Here is a 16,327-nt window from a genome sequence, read left to right on the forward strand (position 1 = left end):
TATATAGAGAAAATCTTTAAAAATTTTCTTCTGAAAAACTATTAGGCCAGAAAAGCTCAAATTGGAGTGGAAGCATCCTCAGATAGTGTAGATTCAAGTTTGTTAAAACCATGGTCCCCGGGGGTAGGATGGGGTCACTATGGGGGATGAATTTTTACAAAGGAATATATTGAGATAATATTTAAAAATCTTCTATTCAAAAACTGTTGGACCATTAAAGCTTAATATGGAGTGGAAGCATCTTAGGATAGTGTAGATTCAAGTTTGTTTAAATTTTGGTCCCCGGGGGCAGGGTGGGGCCACAATGGGGGAATGGATTTTTTCAAAGGAATATATAGAATTTTTTTTTGAAAATCTTCTTCTTAAAAACTATTAGACCAGAAAAGGTCAAATTGGAGTGGAAGCATCCTCACACAGTGTAGATTCAATTTTGTTTAAATCATGGTCCATACTATACTCGAATTTGATTATAGTTAAGGCTGTTGTTGTTCAGGTGAGCGATGTGGCCCCTGGGCATCTTGTTTGTTTGTTCTTTTTTATACCCGCACTTTCTAAAGAAAGTTCGGGTATATTGTTGTTACCCTGTTCCGTCCGTCCGTCCGTCCGTGTTTACGAGAGTGCATGTATTGGGTTCTTTTTATACTTAATTGGTACTAATTGGGTACTTTTTTCTTATTGGGTATACCCAAGAGGAAGTGTCGCTTAATCTACTTAAAATGCCTTAATTGGGTACATGAAAGTTAGTACCCAACAAAACTTAGACACTGCGACTTGTCCAATAAAGTGTCTGAAAAAGTTGCTTCTATGGACGCACCATGTATTCGCTTCTATATCATACTTTCGGAACACTAAATTTAGCTAAGCTGCGGTCATAGTAACTCCCGAGAGTTACGAAAAGCAACCTCCGTTAATCTTGTTCTTTCAAGCGTTTGATATCACACAAAACAACAATGGCGTCTGCAAGGCATAGTGAGCACGAGGTCAAGATCCAAAAAGTAAGTTTTTTGATTTATTCACACTTTAAAAATAAGTCTTGCTTTGATACATTTTGTCAAACATAAGGATATTTTACTTTTTTTTATCAATTTTGAACTACATTCGGATAATTATAGTAATAAAAGGACTTATGTGTATTTCGAATTTCCTCTGTCTTGATCGTCTTAACATACAATGAATAGCGGATGCCCTTTTTATCGAAAGTAAATTCAATTCAAAACCACCATTGTCCTAGCCTCTGATTTTTGCAAAGTTAAACCCGAACTTGCTGGACTTCACGCACGAGTGACCTGAAACAATAGACAATACAGTTAAACACTATAGAGAGGCACAAGCTGAGGGAATGCTGGAGAAAACGTACCCAGGAGAAAACGTACCCAGGAGAAAACGTACCAAATTTATAGGGTACGTTTTCTCCAGGAGAAAACGTACCCGGGTACGTTTTCTCCAAGAGAAAACGTACCCTATGAAAATAATAAATAATGGTTTTCATAGATATTCTTAAATGAAACAAAATAAAATATACAATGAACATTTGTATCATTTGTTGTTTTTTTTAAATGCATAGTCACGTACTTAAATTATTAAGACAATAATTTGTGACATGCACATACACGAAGTGGAACATGGCCAGAGAAGTTTAATTAGTCGACATTTAATACACCATAAACGAAATTTATCTATTGAACAAAGTTGCTTCATAAAACCAAGTATACTAAAGTCTTTTAAATATTTGTTTGATTCATATATATGGAAACTACTACGAAATGTAACATTGAACAGTCAATTTGCTTCCGACGCCACTGACATGTATAATGTGTGGAGAGTGAATATTTCTACCTCCTGCGCGGGGAGGCAATACAATATAATATTACATAATAATAAATTAACTTCTCAGGTATTGAATTGATTATCACTATAATTAAAATCAGGGGATCTCGCATAGAGAAACTCAAATTGGTAAGGCTACCGATAAATGGATAATTAGAAGAAGTAGACTGATAACACTTTATGACAGGTAATTATTTCGTACTAAAATAAAAGTTGCTACAATTATTATAAAGATATTATTCATTAAATGAATATATTTCTATACATCCATGCATTGAAATATGCATAAAAGTAGCATTTGAAAATTATTTAATATGTCCAACCCCTTTAAAATTATGAAGTATTAAATTCATATATCTATAAAACTCTTACATTTCTGTATATTTATTATGAAAATAGTATTTAAAAGTATTAAAAACTATTAAGTAGTATAATAATGATTTTCATAGGGTACGTTTTCTCTTGGAGAAAACGTACCCGGGTACGTTTTCTCCAGGAGAAAACGTACCCTAGAGATTGGGTACGTTTTCTCCTGGGTACGTTTTCTCTTGGGTACGTTTTCTCCTGATACCAGCTGAGGGGGTACCGGGGTATACACAGCTGTCCTGTTAAATGGGTGATTTGACACCTAATTACTGGTGCAATAATTTGATAAATAACAACTGTATTATCTCCTTGAAATTAGTAGGCTAATTGTACAAGCTAGATTGACACTGAGACATCGTAAGGTTATCTAAAAAATAGAATTAAGACAAAAGAATATATTTTATGGAGATAATTTGAAATTTCAACACCGAGGCATCTAAAACCATGATTTGACTAAAGAAACATTTTGATAAAAAAACGAGATGTGAAGTTTTCTTATTCTTTTCTAAGCTTTTAAGCTATCGTCAGATTAACCAGAATTTTCTCTGTTTCCCAAAAAACGTAACTACACTTCTTGAAGAATGCAGAAACTTAATTCATAATAAAAGATTGCAATATTGTTTTGCAGATTTTAATGCCACTTGATTTTTAAAAAGCCTAAAATAACAATTTCAATATCCAAATTTCTGTGTTAAAAAGGGTTTAATAATTTTGCCATAAGTTGTCTACTTATTTTCTTGTGATTGAGAAGTGGACAGGCATAGTCTACACTCATGCTATGCCTGTCTACTTCTCAAAAGAGAATATTGTCTACATTATACATGTCCTATGATTCATTACTGGATACAGATGTGTTCAAGTTTACATATAGCCTAAATGAAATAAAGAATTTTTAATGCATTATACTTTAAAACTAGTTAGACTGTTCTAAGGGATGAAAATAAATGTAAATCAATTTAAGAGAGAAAAAAAATGAAAATAAAATATTGAATAACACTTAATATGTGAATGCAAAAGCAAATCATTTTTTGTACAATAATATTGTTTCATTACAGATCTTGAGGTCATATTTGATTACGACGCAAAATTTTCCTTAAAATACGCTTGTTTCCAAGGATTAATGATTTATAATATTACCGCAAAAAAAGGTGCCTCTTTCAAGGTTTTATAATATTTACCGCAGAGAAAAGTGCCCTTTTCACCATTATTTAACATGCCCTTTTCAAATCCTAGATTTAACACTATACCAGGCTATATATTAAAAACTATATTATTTATGAAAGTGAGAAATCGTAAATGTGGATTATGAATTTTTATACTATACTAACATCTTGTATATTTTTGACGATGAATACATGCATTGTTGGGTAAAATAATATTAATAAATCGCTTGTCCAATTTTTTTGTTGGATATCGTGAATCAGTAAGTCCATTATAAGTATAAATATAGAGATATATTTGCATTTTTATTATGCACAGGTGGATCAACTACCAAGAGAACAAAAGATGTGCTAATTTTAAGGTAAGAGCATATAATGATACGTGCCACATTAAATATTTTACTTTCTGTAGTAAATTGAAGGTAAAGAACATGGCGGTAGCGTGTTGTGAGGACCAAGCTGCTATGATTGTTGGTATCTTACACTTGTAAATTCATGTGTATTTGTGTGTTTGCATTTTAAACTCTAGATTAAATGGCCATAAAGAAACAAGAAGTTTGGTTTCTATGGTTAGAACACTGACAGGTGTACATCAAATAAATAGTGAATGTAACCTTGGCTTGAATTTAAGCAGAAGCATGACACAATGATCAAGCCTTATGAAATTTTTTTTAATCGATTTCCTTGTATTTCAGGAGATGCTGTAGCTCTTCTCCTGGATGGGGGTGTTTGGTGGCCAGGAGCATGTTCCTTGACGGAAAAAAGTAAGTGTATGTAATATTTTTTGTGCTTTTTTTTCTTTTCTTAGAAACGTCTTAATGCATGTTATCTTCAAGTGAAAAGCACATTATTTTGCTATTTCAAAAGTTTTGAGAAATGGATTCCTGTATTTAATTTTTCTTAATATTTCAGTGTGAATGCAGACAAAGGAAAAAAATTGTAATGAACATTTTTTACTGCTTGCTTGTTTACACCATCATAATTATATTCCTTTGATGAACAGTAAGATGTAAACCGTTTGTTGTAAAGGTGTTTAAAAATTTGGTTTTTGGAACTTGATAAATTGGGAAAAAAGCACTTTTCAGTTGCAATTAATTGAATAAAACTTTCTTGTAGTGATAGAAGAAGAAGACATACAGGAAGATGAAGAAGAGGATACATCACTTCGAGGAAAGAAAACCTGCTCATCTAGTAAATATTTTTTTTCTTCATACCATACCACATGACTGATTTGAGTTAATCTATTATTTCAATTAACTTTTCTAATTTCAAACTCCATCCAAACAGGATATTATCAGTCAAACTTTGTGTGCAAAGTAATTAATTGTAAATGAGGCCAAGTGTGTGTTTCAGTCCTTGTTAAGATATGATTTGAGTTATTTTATTTTCTATCTTTATTTAATTAACATATTTTATGTGACGTACAAATTTGTTTCATTGCAGCATGAATAAAATGGACGGAGGCTGAACTGGAGGAGGTTAAGGAATATTTCAGAGAATGTCTGATCTTGAACACCACTCCAGGAAGAATAACTTGCAATATGTGGATAGAGGAAAGCAGAGCTAATATAATAAGCTATGGGAAACTCTAAAGAAGAAAGTGTGGAGTCTGCCCCCCCCCCCAAAAAAAAAATAAAATAAAAAATAAAACCACCTTGACAGTTTTTGGATTTAAAACCTACAGCAAAACTTAATTATGTAATGATATTTGTTTTCATCTTCCTCCTTGCTCTTATTACAGTGAATTTTTATTTTTTTAGTTTTAATTGAGACAATTTTTTTTCATTTTCATCACCGTTTACCATACTTTTCACTGAAATTGAATCAATGGTAATTTCTTTTATTGTGAGAAAGACATGCATTGTATCTTTTTAGAAAGGATGTAATCAGTTTGAGAATGTTATCATTTAAAAGTACATTTTCATTTAATTGGACATTTGATGAGAATTTTGTTTGATCAAGTCAAATTATTGCAAGATTGCAATTTATTTAGCAGTATAGTAGTATAAAATTATTTGTAGTATTTTCATGGATTTTCTTCATTTGATGAGAACTTCTTTTATTAAAGGAACTGATTACCAATTTTTGTAACTAAGGACTTGATTTATTTAAGACACTGTTTGCCCTTTGTCATATATATATATCTTTGTATCAAAGCCTAGATTAATATCTTTCTGTGTTTTGAAAATAAAAACAAAAGAAAGTTGACACCTCTTTGTTTGGTAATTACATATACTTTGTGGTAGATGAATTGAAGGTTTGTGGACAAAATATTTTCATTATATTGCTTGAATTTTCTCGAAGTGTGGCCATGTTGCAATTATTTAAGACCCATGCTTAGAAAAATTGTTAATTGCTAAGTTGTCATTTGCATAACAGCCAGGTAGTTGCAAAATGATGGTACATGTACCTTGACCTATCATAAATTGATATTTGTAAAGGTTTCTAGACCAGATATGTAGTGTTCAAAAAATATTTGAACTATTTAATGCTTATAATGCTTATGAATGCCAATTGTTTTTTGAAAAATAAAAACGAAATGTTAAAATCTCGTGAGATTTGCTTCTTGTGATTCAATGTGGTTATAAATTCCTCGTATTTAATTAGGAATCTTCAGTACAAAACAAGGGCTATATAAATGCCCTCTACTGATTGGGTTGTATTCTAATGCAGGAGAACAGATATTGAAGAAAAATGCAGACAGATGTTCAAAATATCTGTTAAGTTATAGGTAGATAAGAAGGAATATAGGTATCAAAGAGGATTTGGAGAGCCAGGTGTCCAGATCTTGTTGGGTTGTATTTCAATTAGATAAAAATAGGTTACCTAGAGGATTTGGACCGTGTCCAATTCTTGTTAAGTTGTATTATAGTTAAGGAAGGAAGGTAACCAAGAGGATTTGGACAGGTGTCCAACTTTTAGTGGGTTATATTCCAGTAAAGGAAGAAAGGTAACCAAGAGGATTTGGACAAGTGTCCAACTTTTATTGGGTTGTATTCTAGTAAAGGAAGAAAGGTAACCAAGAGGATTTAGACAAGTGTCCAACTTTTATTGGGTTGTATTCCAGTAAAGGAAGAAAGGTAACCAAGAGGATTTGGACAAGTGTCCAACTTTTATTGGGTTGTATTCCAGTAAAGGAAGAAAGGTAACCAAGAGGATTTAGACAAGTGTCCAACTTTTATTGGGTTGTATTCCATTAAAGGAAGAAAGGTAACCAAGAGGATTTAGACAAGTGTCCAATTTTTATTGGGTTTGTATTCCAGTAAAGGAAGAAAGGTAACCAAGAGGATTTGGACAAGTGTCCAACTTTTATTGGGTTGTATTCCAGTAAAGGAAGAAAAGTAACCAAGAGGATTTGGACAAGTGTCCAATTTTTATTGGGTTGTATTCTAGTAAAGGAAAAAAGGTAACCAAGAAGATTTAGACAGGTGTCCAACTTTTATTGGGTTGTATTCCAGTAAAGGAAGAAAGATAGCCAGGAGGATTTGGACAGGTGTCCGATTCTTTTTGAGTTGTATGCCAGTTAAGGAAGAAAGGTGGCCAAGAACATTTGTACAGGTGCCCAATTATTGTTGGGTTGTATGGCAGTTGGAGAAGAAAGGTAGCCAGGAGGATTTGTACAGGTTTCTTATTTCTATTGGGTTGTATTCCATTGAAGGAAGACAGGTAACCAAGAGGATTTGGACAGGTGTCTGTTTTTCATTGGGTCGTATTCCAGTTAAGAAAGAAAGATAGCCAGGAGGATTTGGACAGGTGTCCAATATTTATTAGGTTGCATTCCATTTAAGGAAAATAAGTAATCAAGAAGATTTGGACAGGTTTCTAATTCTTGTTGGGTTGTATTTACATTGATAGGATACAGGTAACCAAGAGAAGCTGGACAGGAGTAGAATACCTGTTGGCTACTTGTTTGTATCAAATATGAATGGGACTTTATCATAAGACTTGCTTAGTTTTCTTGAAATGAATAACATGCTTTTCAGTAGGAAGCGCTTTAAGGTAAATTGTAGAAGGAAATAATATTTTTTTATCTTAGCAAAACTACTTCACAAAAAAATAGTTTGCCTCACACAAAACATTTGCAGTTTTGTCACAATATACCTACAAACAATAAAACAAGCATAAATTTGGAATGAATAAAGAAAAATAAAAAATAAATTCAATAAATGTGGACACTTAAATATATTTACCCAATTAGATTAAAACAGTTACAACCCAAAAACTACACTCTCGTATGTACGGTTTTTTCATATCCAATAAGCAATATCCAACAGAACTTGGACTTGACGAACCCAATAAATAGCCTAATGTCTGTCCGTCCGTCCGTCCGTCCGTCCGTCCGTCCGTCTGTCACGTTTTACTTTCTCAAACTGCTCTTACATCTTATAAACCAGCAAACTGAACTCTTGGAGTTTGATTTGGGGAATCATGTTGTTTTGTAAAAAAGTTTCAAAAATTCTCTGTTAGTCCTGGGGGTCAAATAATTGGTAAAAAATGACGTTTTTTCACAAAAAACCTTCTTCCTCGAACTCCTCCTACATTTTCAAAAGTAGACAAATCATCTTTTGGAATATGTTTTAGGGTATCCTATAGATGCGCAATAAGGTTTCGGAATTTTCAATTTTGTCCTGGGGGTCATTTAATGGCTAAAAAATGACGTTTTTTTACAAAAAAACTGGTTTAAAAAACGTCATTTTTTTTAAGCAGTAGCCAAATGATCTTCTAGAATATGATTGGGGGTGTCATATTGAGGCATGATCAGGTTCCAGAATTTTTTTTTTAATTAAGGGGATCAGTGGGCAACAAAAAATGACGTTTTTTGGCAAAAAAAATATGGTTCCCAGAACTCCTCTTACAACTTTTGGAGTAGCTACGTCATCTCTTGGGATATAATTGGGGCTGTCCTATAGATGTGCATTAAGGTTTTAAAAATTTAAATTTCATCCTGGGAGTCAAATAGTAGCAGAAAATTGACGTTTATCACTAAAAAAACAAACATTGATCCAAGAGCTCCTCTTATGATTTAATGGATAGACAATCATATCTTGGGATATGATAGGGACTGTTTTATAGATGTGCAGTAAGGTTTAAATTTCAAAATTTAAATTTCATCCAGGGAGTCAAAATGTAGCAGGAAATTGACGTTTATCACTTAAAAAAAAACATAGATCCTAGAACTCCTTTGATGATTTAATGGATAGACACATCATATCTTGGGATATGAAAGGAACTGTTCCATAGATGTGCATTACGGTTTTGAAAAATTAAATTTAACCCTGAGGCCCATTACCTACCGGTACATACCTTTTGATGCCCTTTAAGGATCAAGAATATATATGGTTAAGGGGTGGGGATCTCAACCGTTTTCAAGATATTCGTGCACTTCCTGTTCAAGGGGGGTCATGACCACCCCCGGGGCCCATGACCTACATACCGTTTGATGGCCCTTGACACAAGGAACAAGAATATATATGGTTTAAGGGTGGGGATCTCAACTGTTTTGAAGATATTAAGGGACTTGCTGTTTGAGGGCGTCAGGACCATCCACAGGGCCCATGACCTACATAACATTTGATGCCCCTTGACATCAGAAACATGAATATATATGGTTTAGGGGTCATGATTATAACAGTTTCTGAGATATATAGTAATTTCAAATTCCTGGGGGGTGGGGATGACCCCAGGGGTCAGATCTAATAAACCCTATATATTGCCAGTAACAGCCAATATATGATTATGAAAACCCTTTATTATTATCTTTGTCCGTTTTCAAGTTACCATTTACAATAGAGTCTATGATTCTTCCTACAAGGTTCAATGTTAGACCCCACACCCTTTTGACACCCCCCCCCCCCCCCCCCCCCGAAAAGTGGTTGTCTAACCCAAAATGAGAAAAACCAAACCAGGGTGCACAACTAGATTTGCAGGCCTATCATACCCTAGAGTTTTGTATAATTATGTTCAGCCATCTCTGAGAAACAAGTTCAGAGCGGGAAAGAAGAAAAAGAAGATGAAGAATATATACATGTATTAAGAACCGTACAAAAACAATAAGTCTCCAAACTTCATTCAGGAGACTTAATAATTAATAAAGATTAAATAGAGATAGGATCATCAAACATCAATAATTTAAAGATAATTGACAATTTCTGATTCTAAGGGGGTCAGGATGACCCCTTAGGGTCATGACTTACATGCCATAATGATCTGATGCGCCTGCATGACCTAAGGAGGAATAATATCTTTGGATTAAGGTGGGGATCTCAATGGTTTTTATGATATTTGATAATTTCAGGAAGAGCACTTGGGATCATGACCTACATACCATCTTAAATGCCTTGAACAAAGAAACAATAATATAATATGTACATGATATATGATTCAATTTAAGAACCCAGATATAGATCAATCATCTGTTTTGTAATACTTCCTATGTAGATATACATGTACATGTATTAGTTTGTGTTTTGTTCTATACTATTCATGTTCATGACTGTAGTATGGCTTAGTCTTATTTTAAATTACATTAAAAAATTGTCAAATATATGACTTGGAACCCCCACTCCCAAACACTCAAATATAAACTGTTCTCTCTCTCCCTCCCCCCCCCCCCCCCCCCTTACTTGTCGAATAATCTAATAAAATCAAAATATAATTTGGGTGTCTAAAAACTTTTATAAACTGGTAAAAAATGTTATTCTTAAAAAAAATTACATTACACCTTGCATAATTGACAAATGATCTATTGAGATACGATCAGAGGTCATATTTCTACCTTGGGATCAATAAGTAGTATTCATTGACAAGTTAAAATTAATTAATAACAATAAATGATTCAAATTATAAATGTTTATACTCCACATTCATCCCCCCCCCCCCCCCCCCAATCTAACCTGCTTATAAAGATTCAGTCTTCTTAATACATTCTTACATGTGTACAGTAGCAAATTTTAAATCATTTCTTGATTGCTTTTTCTCTCGTGATTCACATTAACATTTTGGAAATCGCTTAATTCAATTTTTAAGATTTATAAACAAAATGTTATATGCATCACTGCCATGTGTATTCACCTATTTGGGGCAATTGTAAAGTCTCCTAAACAAAGCAGTGACATCATTCGGCTAGGAATTACCCACATGGATCAAACACTACTGTATAACATATGAATAAGATAAAATACATTATTATTTCTAGTTCTAAAATGTCAGGGTGTCTCCAAGGGGGCATAATCTTACAATACAATTTTACGCGCAATGACACAAAGAGCAAAAATAAATTAAACGGTTTAGGGATGAGGATCTCAGATCTCAGAAGTTAACAAAATATACAGTGTATCATATCATTTCCTATTTCATAAAGGCGAGGGGGATGGGGGGGGGGGGTTTAAAGACAACACCTGGGGGTCATTAATGTACTTTACACCAGTTGATGCATCATAATGACTTTAGCAGATATTTTGTATTTTCCTGTTTCGTGGGGTCAGAACAGTCCCATAAGGTCATGACCTACATTGTATTTGATGCATTATAATACATTAAGAAAGAAATACTCCTTCCTTCCTATTATTACTCATATAAAAAATATAAGTGTCTACACTTACTTACATATGAAATACACAAATTTAATAAGAAATTGTTTATACAGGGTCAATATGGGGTCAACTCAACAGTGCATGCAGTCTGACAAATGAAAAAAATAACTTTTGCAACTTAAATGACAGAAACTTTACAAATGCGATAGGATAGGTAACGATGATAAGCTTATTCAAATACTAAAAGATGATGATACAGTATGCTGTCAAAGGGAGATTACATTTAGAAAGTGAAAGTAGAACTTATATACATGTAAATGTATGCTGGCAGGAATCCCATGCTGGCATCTTATTATATTGTGCTACTGCTACTACATGTATTATGCTTACCTAAATTGGTCAACATCATAATGATAATCCAATTAAAACACAATAATGAATTCCTTTAGCTGATCTTAACTACCGTAATCCTTTTCTGCATACGGAAAACACAGACATGTATGTATGGGTGTTGCTAAAACGCGGAACGGAAAACGGAACGGAATGGAAAATATCATCACGTTTATCGCTTAAAAAGGGTATAGACTGGCCAGAAACGATTTACTTTGTATCTTTTATTTATATTTAATGAATGATTATCAACATGTTGCTATCTTATTAATATTCATATGAATGTCTATCAATTATAGCATTGTATTCATTCGGCTTTAGTTGAGTACGAAACGGAAAAATCAAATGTATACAAATTGTGAAACTTTAACATGATTAAACGAGCAAATTAGCTATAACTTTTTACTTATTTCTCTTATATGGTATTGCTGGCATATTAGCGTAACGTACGTAGTTAGTGAAAGCGTTTTATGCGTGTTTTGAGTATTTTTATATTATTTTCAAATATGATGTACATGTATATACTTACATAAAAATTGAATTTTCGGTGTTCTAGACGATCTTTTATCATACAGACGATACAGTATCATTGAGATGGAAGAAAAAAACTGTAGGACTGACGACATTAAAAAATTAAAATACAGTAAACATTAAAATACCCGGTAATTTGTGAAACTAGTAATTTGTGAAACTAGTATTTTTAGCAATGCAATTTTGTTTACGTTTGCATTACAAAGCATGCAGTTGTTTATTCCAGCAGCTATATACATATGATCCGAATAGAGAGCTCTAGACGTTGCCTGGTTTGATTTTCCGATTATATATTGGGACTATAGTCTGTCGATCCCAAAATATTCATGCAGCACATTTGGACAATTTATAATGGAAAGTGTTGACATCTTTTCTCCATTTGGAAGTCACTCAGAAGACCTTGCACAATTTTTCAACACTATCATCCGGGTCTGTTAAAATGCAAAACCCCGTAGACTTCTTTATTTTTAGCCGTGTATTTATACCAGCTGATAAGCTAGAGAGGACGTTTTAAAGAAAGAATAATGAGAATGTTTAATGCTTCTAAAAGAGAATCGCTTGAACCCTGAGGTATATATAAATATACAGCAAAAAGTGAATCGAGGATATTTTGGGACAGAATATAGTGGTCAATGCATGTACTGTTAATTTTGAGGAAATAAATATTCTTGAATAAATAATCTAATATTGCTAATCTTAAAAAAAAAATTAAAAAGGTACATAAAGTATATCGTTTTAGCATACTTAACAAATCTATGAGGTAAATAACATTAGATAAGATTTTCCGTTTTCCTTCCGTTCCGTTTTCCGTTCCGCGTTTTAGCAACACCCATGTATGTATACACGTGAACCCATCTAATCGAAGAGCTGGGTAAAACTAGTACCCGCTAATGAGACATGCAAACCTGTGTTGTGTACGTAACTTCAGACAAAGATCAGTCATTTGTAACATGCATGTATTTTTATGACCTATTCTTCAAATCCACTTGCACTATTTTATTAGGTAAATAACAGCTTTAAGGTGGTGCAGGACACCTGCATATTGTGATGTACATGTATACTTCCTATTGAGATAAACAATAAAGTATGTTGAATATTGATTAAATATTTACCCCCCAAATAATGTTACCTAACATTGAAGCGCAATGGGTTAGAGCGTTTACATGTCTGTAAGAGCATTGAGGTCCAAGGTGTATTTTTGGTAATTTACGAATTTTCATGGGGAGGGGGGGTCTGGACCCCTCACTCCCACCCCTTCTCTAAATCTGTGCACACGATGATGTTCATGTAGGCACACAGAAGCAAATCTAAAACCGGCAACCGCCACGGGGAGGGGGCATAATTTAATTTTTAATTTTGTTTGTAATAATTATATAGACCATTATACTTCCTATGACATAAAATGTTAAGATTATTGATTAACTGAAAATTCACTGCAAACAGTTCTATCCCAAATTGCACATAAAGTGCTGCTCATGTCACGATGTGTATTATCATATGGGCAGGGATCTCATCCTTCAGTTATGAAAATTATAATTTTTAAATGTATTACCGGAGTTTGCATGTAGCCTTCGTTTTTAATTAAACTGGTACAAAACAGTGTTATTTAGGGGCAAACACATGGTGCGGGTATTACTGTCTAATGACAGCATCTAGTTTCAATTTTGTTTTATTTTTTTTTCAAATATAAAAATATTATTTATGCTACGAAATTTTATTTTTTAATAAAATTTTTCATTATTATATTATGAAAAATTAATTATGCTCATATTTTTTTGTATTTATATTTCATTTACACCAAGCCAGATCAGAGCTCGTGTTTCAAATAATTTTTATAAAGACGGCAATGTCTTTTTAATTGAAAATCACTTTTTAAATGAACTCTATTGAACTATTTAATCAAAAGTCTATAGAAATTGGCGAAAGCATATTTACTAGTACTTAAGATGATTAATTAAGCAGTGAATGCTTAATTTTGGATGTCGTCGGTCCTATGACACCAATGCGCTAACGTGCGGTATTCAATATGTCTGCACCGCATTGGTGTCCGATGAGACCGACGACATCCAAAAAATAAGAATTAAATGGTTCTATTTATATTCGAACTGATGTTGTTCTTTTTATTTTAAATACATGTGTATCGTCACTGTAAAACCATTATATAAGCTCTCAGTCAGGGATAAAAAACAAACATGGAACAGCCATATTAACATGTTATTTAGTACGCTCCCGCAGCTAAAAATATCGTGCCATAAACTTTGTAGAGAAATATCTATCTCATTAAGGAGTAGATATGATTTAATGCATAGGCGTCGGAACCGGGGGGGGGGGGGGGGCTAGGTGGGGGGTCTTAGCGCCCCCCCCCCTTTTTTACAAGGTTAGACCTAACCATTAGACACATAGCATTATAGAGGGTTAAGCCCCCCCCCCCCCCCCCACACACACACACACTTTTTCTCGCAGCAAAGATTGTTGTTCTGAAATCTACCTTGAAAAGATGGGATAGCCCCCCCCCCCCCCCCGGATTAGAAATGTCATGATTTGGGGAAAAAATTGGTAGGTAAGCACTAAGGTTTACCCCCCCCCCCACCCTACCCTATTTAGGATAAGGATTTTCATGATTTTATTTAGGTTTGTTTATTTTTTTTGTTTTGTTTTGTTTTTTTGCTTGTCAAGATTTTTGAGGATTAGTCTAGCCCCCCCCCCCCCACTTTTTATTTGCTTCCGACGCCACTGTAATAAAATATATATCAAAAGTTCATATCAAATTGATTTTGTAAAGTTAAACGTTTTATTTATTCTTACAAAAATAAATATACTCAAAACACGTGGTGACGTTTTTATTTGTGCTCATGGCTCATGAATTAGCAAAATGTATTCATAGGAAATTGAACGTCGCAAATTTTCAATGCAAACATAAGGGGAAATATACACTGAATGTAAATATTGCAAAATGAAGCATTGTGCAACGTTTAGTAAGTTTTATTATAATATGATTTTATTATATATACATAAAATTGAATCTGGTTAATTTTTATTTATTAGTCAAAGAGAAGACATGATCATTTTTCCATATCATTTTTTTTACATTTAATTTACGTTAATTCACCTGTTGAAACACATAATCCATTTTATTTTTGAATTACATCTCATAGCTTAGGTCATCCAGGACGAAATTATGCTAGACCACAGCCTTCTAGATTTGAGGATGTTGGCATAGAAATGAATCAACCGTTGGCGGTTAGAGGAACATCTGACGGTTACGAAACTATCGACACATCTGAGAATACAAACCCTTTAATTAAAAAGAAAAGAAGGGACTATGAACATGCAGCAGACGTTACATTCCTAAATGAATACAAAACTAGAGACAATGGAACATCTGAAGGTTACGAAAATATCGACACATCTGAGAATACAGGCCATCTAATAAAAAACAAAAGAAAACACTACGAAGAGGCAACAGACGTTACATTCCTAAAATGAATACAAAACTAGAGACAATGGAACACTGAAGGTTACGAAAATATCGACACATCTAAGAATACAAACCCTTTAATTAAAAAGAAAAGAAGAAACTATGAACATGCAACAGACGTTATATTCCTAAATTAATACAAAACTAGAAAAAATGGAAATCGAGATCGGTCACATGACCTACAGAACCGGACAGCAAATTTCGCGGAAGAAATAGAGACAAATGACAGGTTCGATCCTGATCAAAGAACGGATTTTACCTTTGCTAAATAAGAGCGAAAAAATAAGATTGAACCTGTACAGATTGTCAGAGATACTAGTACATTTTCTATAGAAAATGCATCGTTTTCAGTTGAATCCCTGGAAACCGATAATGTAAATGCAAAAAATGACAAGACAAGAAAAAATTCATATGAAAAGTGGAACAAAGATTTGTTTAAAGAATTTTTGTGACAAAAAGACTAGGCAAATGCAGTCTATTAAAATATCCATAGGGTCACTGTATATGAAATGAACTTCTATAATTTAGCAATGACTTTCATTGTGAACATAACTTGACAACCAATGAGGTAGTCTTATCAACAATTATTTTTTGTGTTCCATTGAACATTTGAATAATACCTGTGGCGTTTCTAATAAAATACAACAAAAAATTATAAAGCAGATTATCAAAAAACATACTATATACATGCATTGTACATATATTTTAGATAACCAAGCTGCTGTTTATACCGTTTACTTGTATTTTTATATTATAACCCATTCTATTGGGAAAAAAAAGTTTTCGTAGTTTTTATTGTAAATAAAATTCAAATGATTTTGCCGGTCCCATTTTATAACTTTAAAAGGTCAAAGTTCGTGATATCAGATTTTCATGTTGATGAAATGTAGATAATTTTGTGAAAAAAGGTACATTTTGTATGTGACTATTATGGGGGTTATTTATGCTTAAAATATTCGATAATAATGTCACTATTATATCATGATTAATTTTTTAAAATTTCAAATGATTGTTTAAAAAATAGAATGAAATGCAAAAAAGTC

At 33.1% G+C, this 16,327-nt stretch overlaps 1 long non-coding RNA gene and 1 pseudogene across 2 annotated transcripts; both read left to right on the forward strand.

The window, feature by feature from the left end:
* The first annotated feature begins 592 nt into the window (after positions 1-592).
* On the forward strand, positions 593-5,904 carry LOC128171538 (uncharacterized). Of its 2 annotated transcripts, none has more exons than XR_008242101.1 (5): positions 593-995; positions 3,673-3,715; positions 4,049-4,123; positions 4,470-4,544; positions 4,797-5,904. It is a non-coding gene; the product is annotated as an uncharacterized LOC128171538 (long non-coding RNA). The 2 variants fall into 2 exon arrangements; XR_008242100.1 differs by having other exon boundaries at positions 4,049-4,117.
* Positions 5,905-6,934: 1,030 nt separating this feature from the next.
* Positions 6,935-16,286, forward strand: LOC128174866 (uncharacterized; annotated as a pseudogene).
* Positions 16,287-16,327: the final 41 nt, after the last annotated feature.

This window comes from Crassostrea angulata, chromosome 2 (genome assembly GCF_025612915.1).
Source record: "Crassostrea angulata isolate pt1a10 chromosome 2, ASM2561291v2, whole genome shotgun sequence".
NCBI lineage: Eukaryota > Metazoa > Mollusca > Bivalvia > Ostreida > Ostreidae > Magallana > Magallana angulata.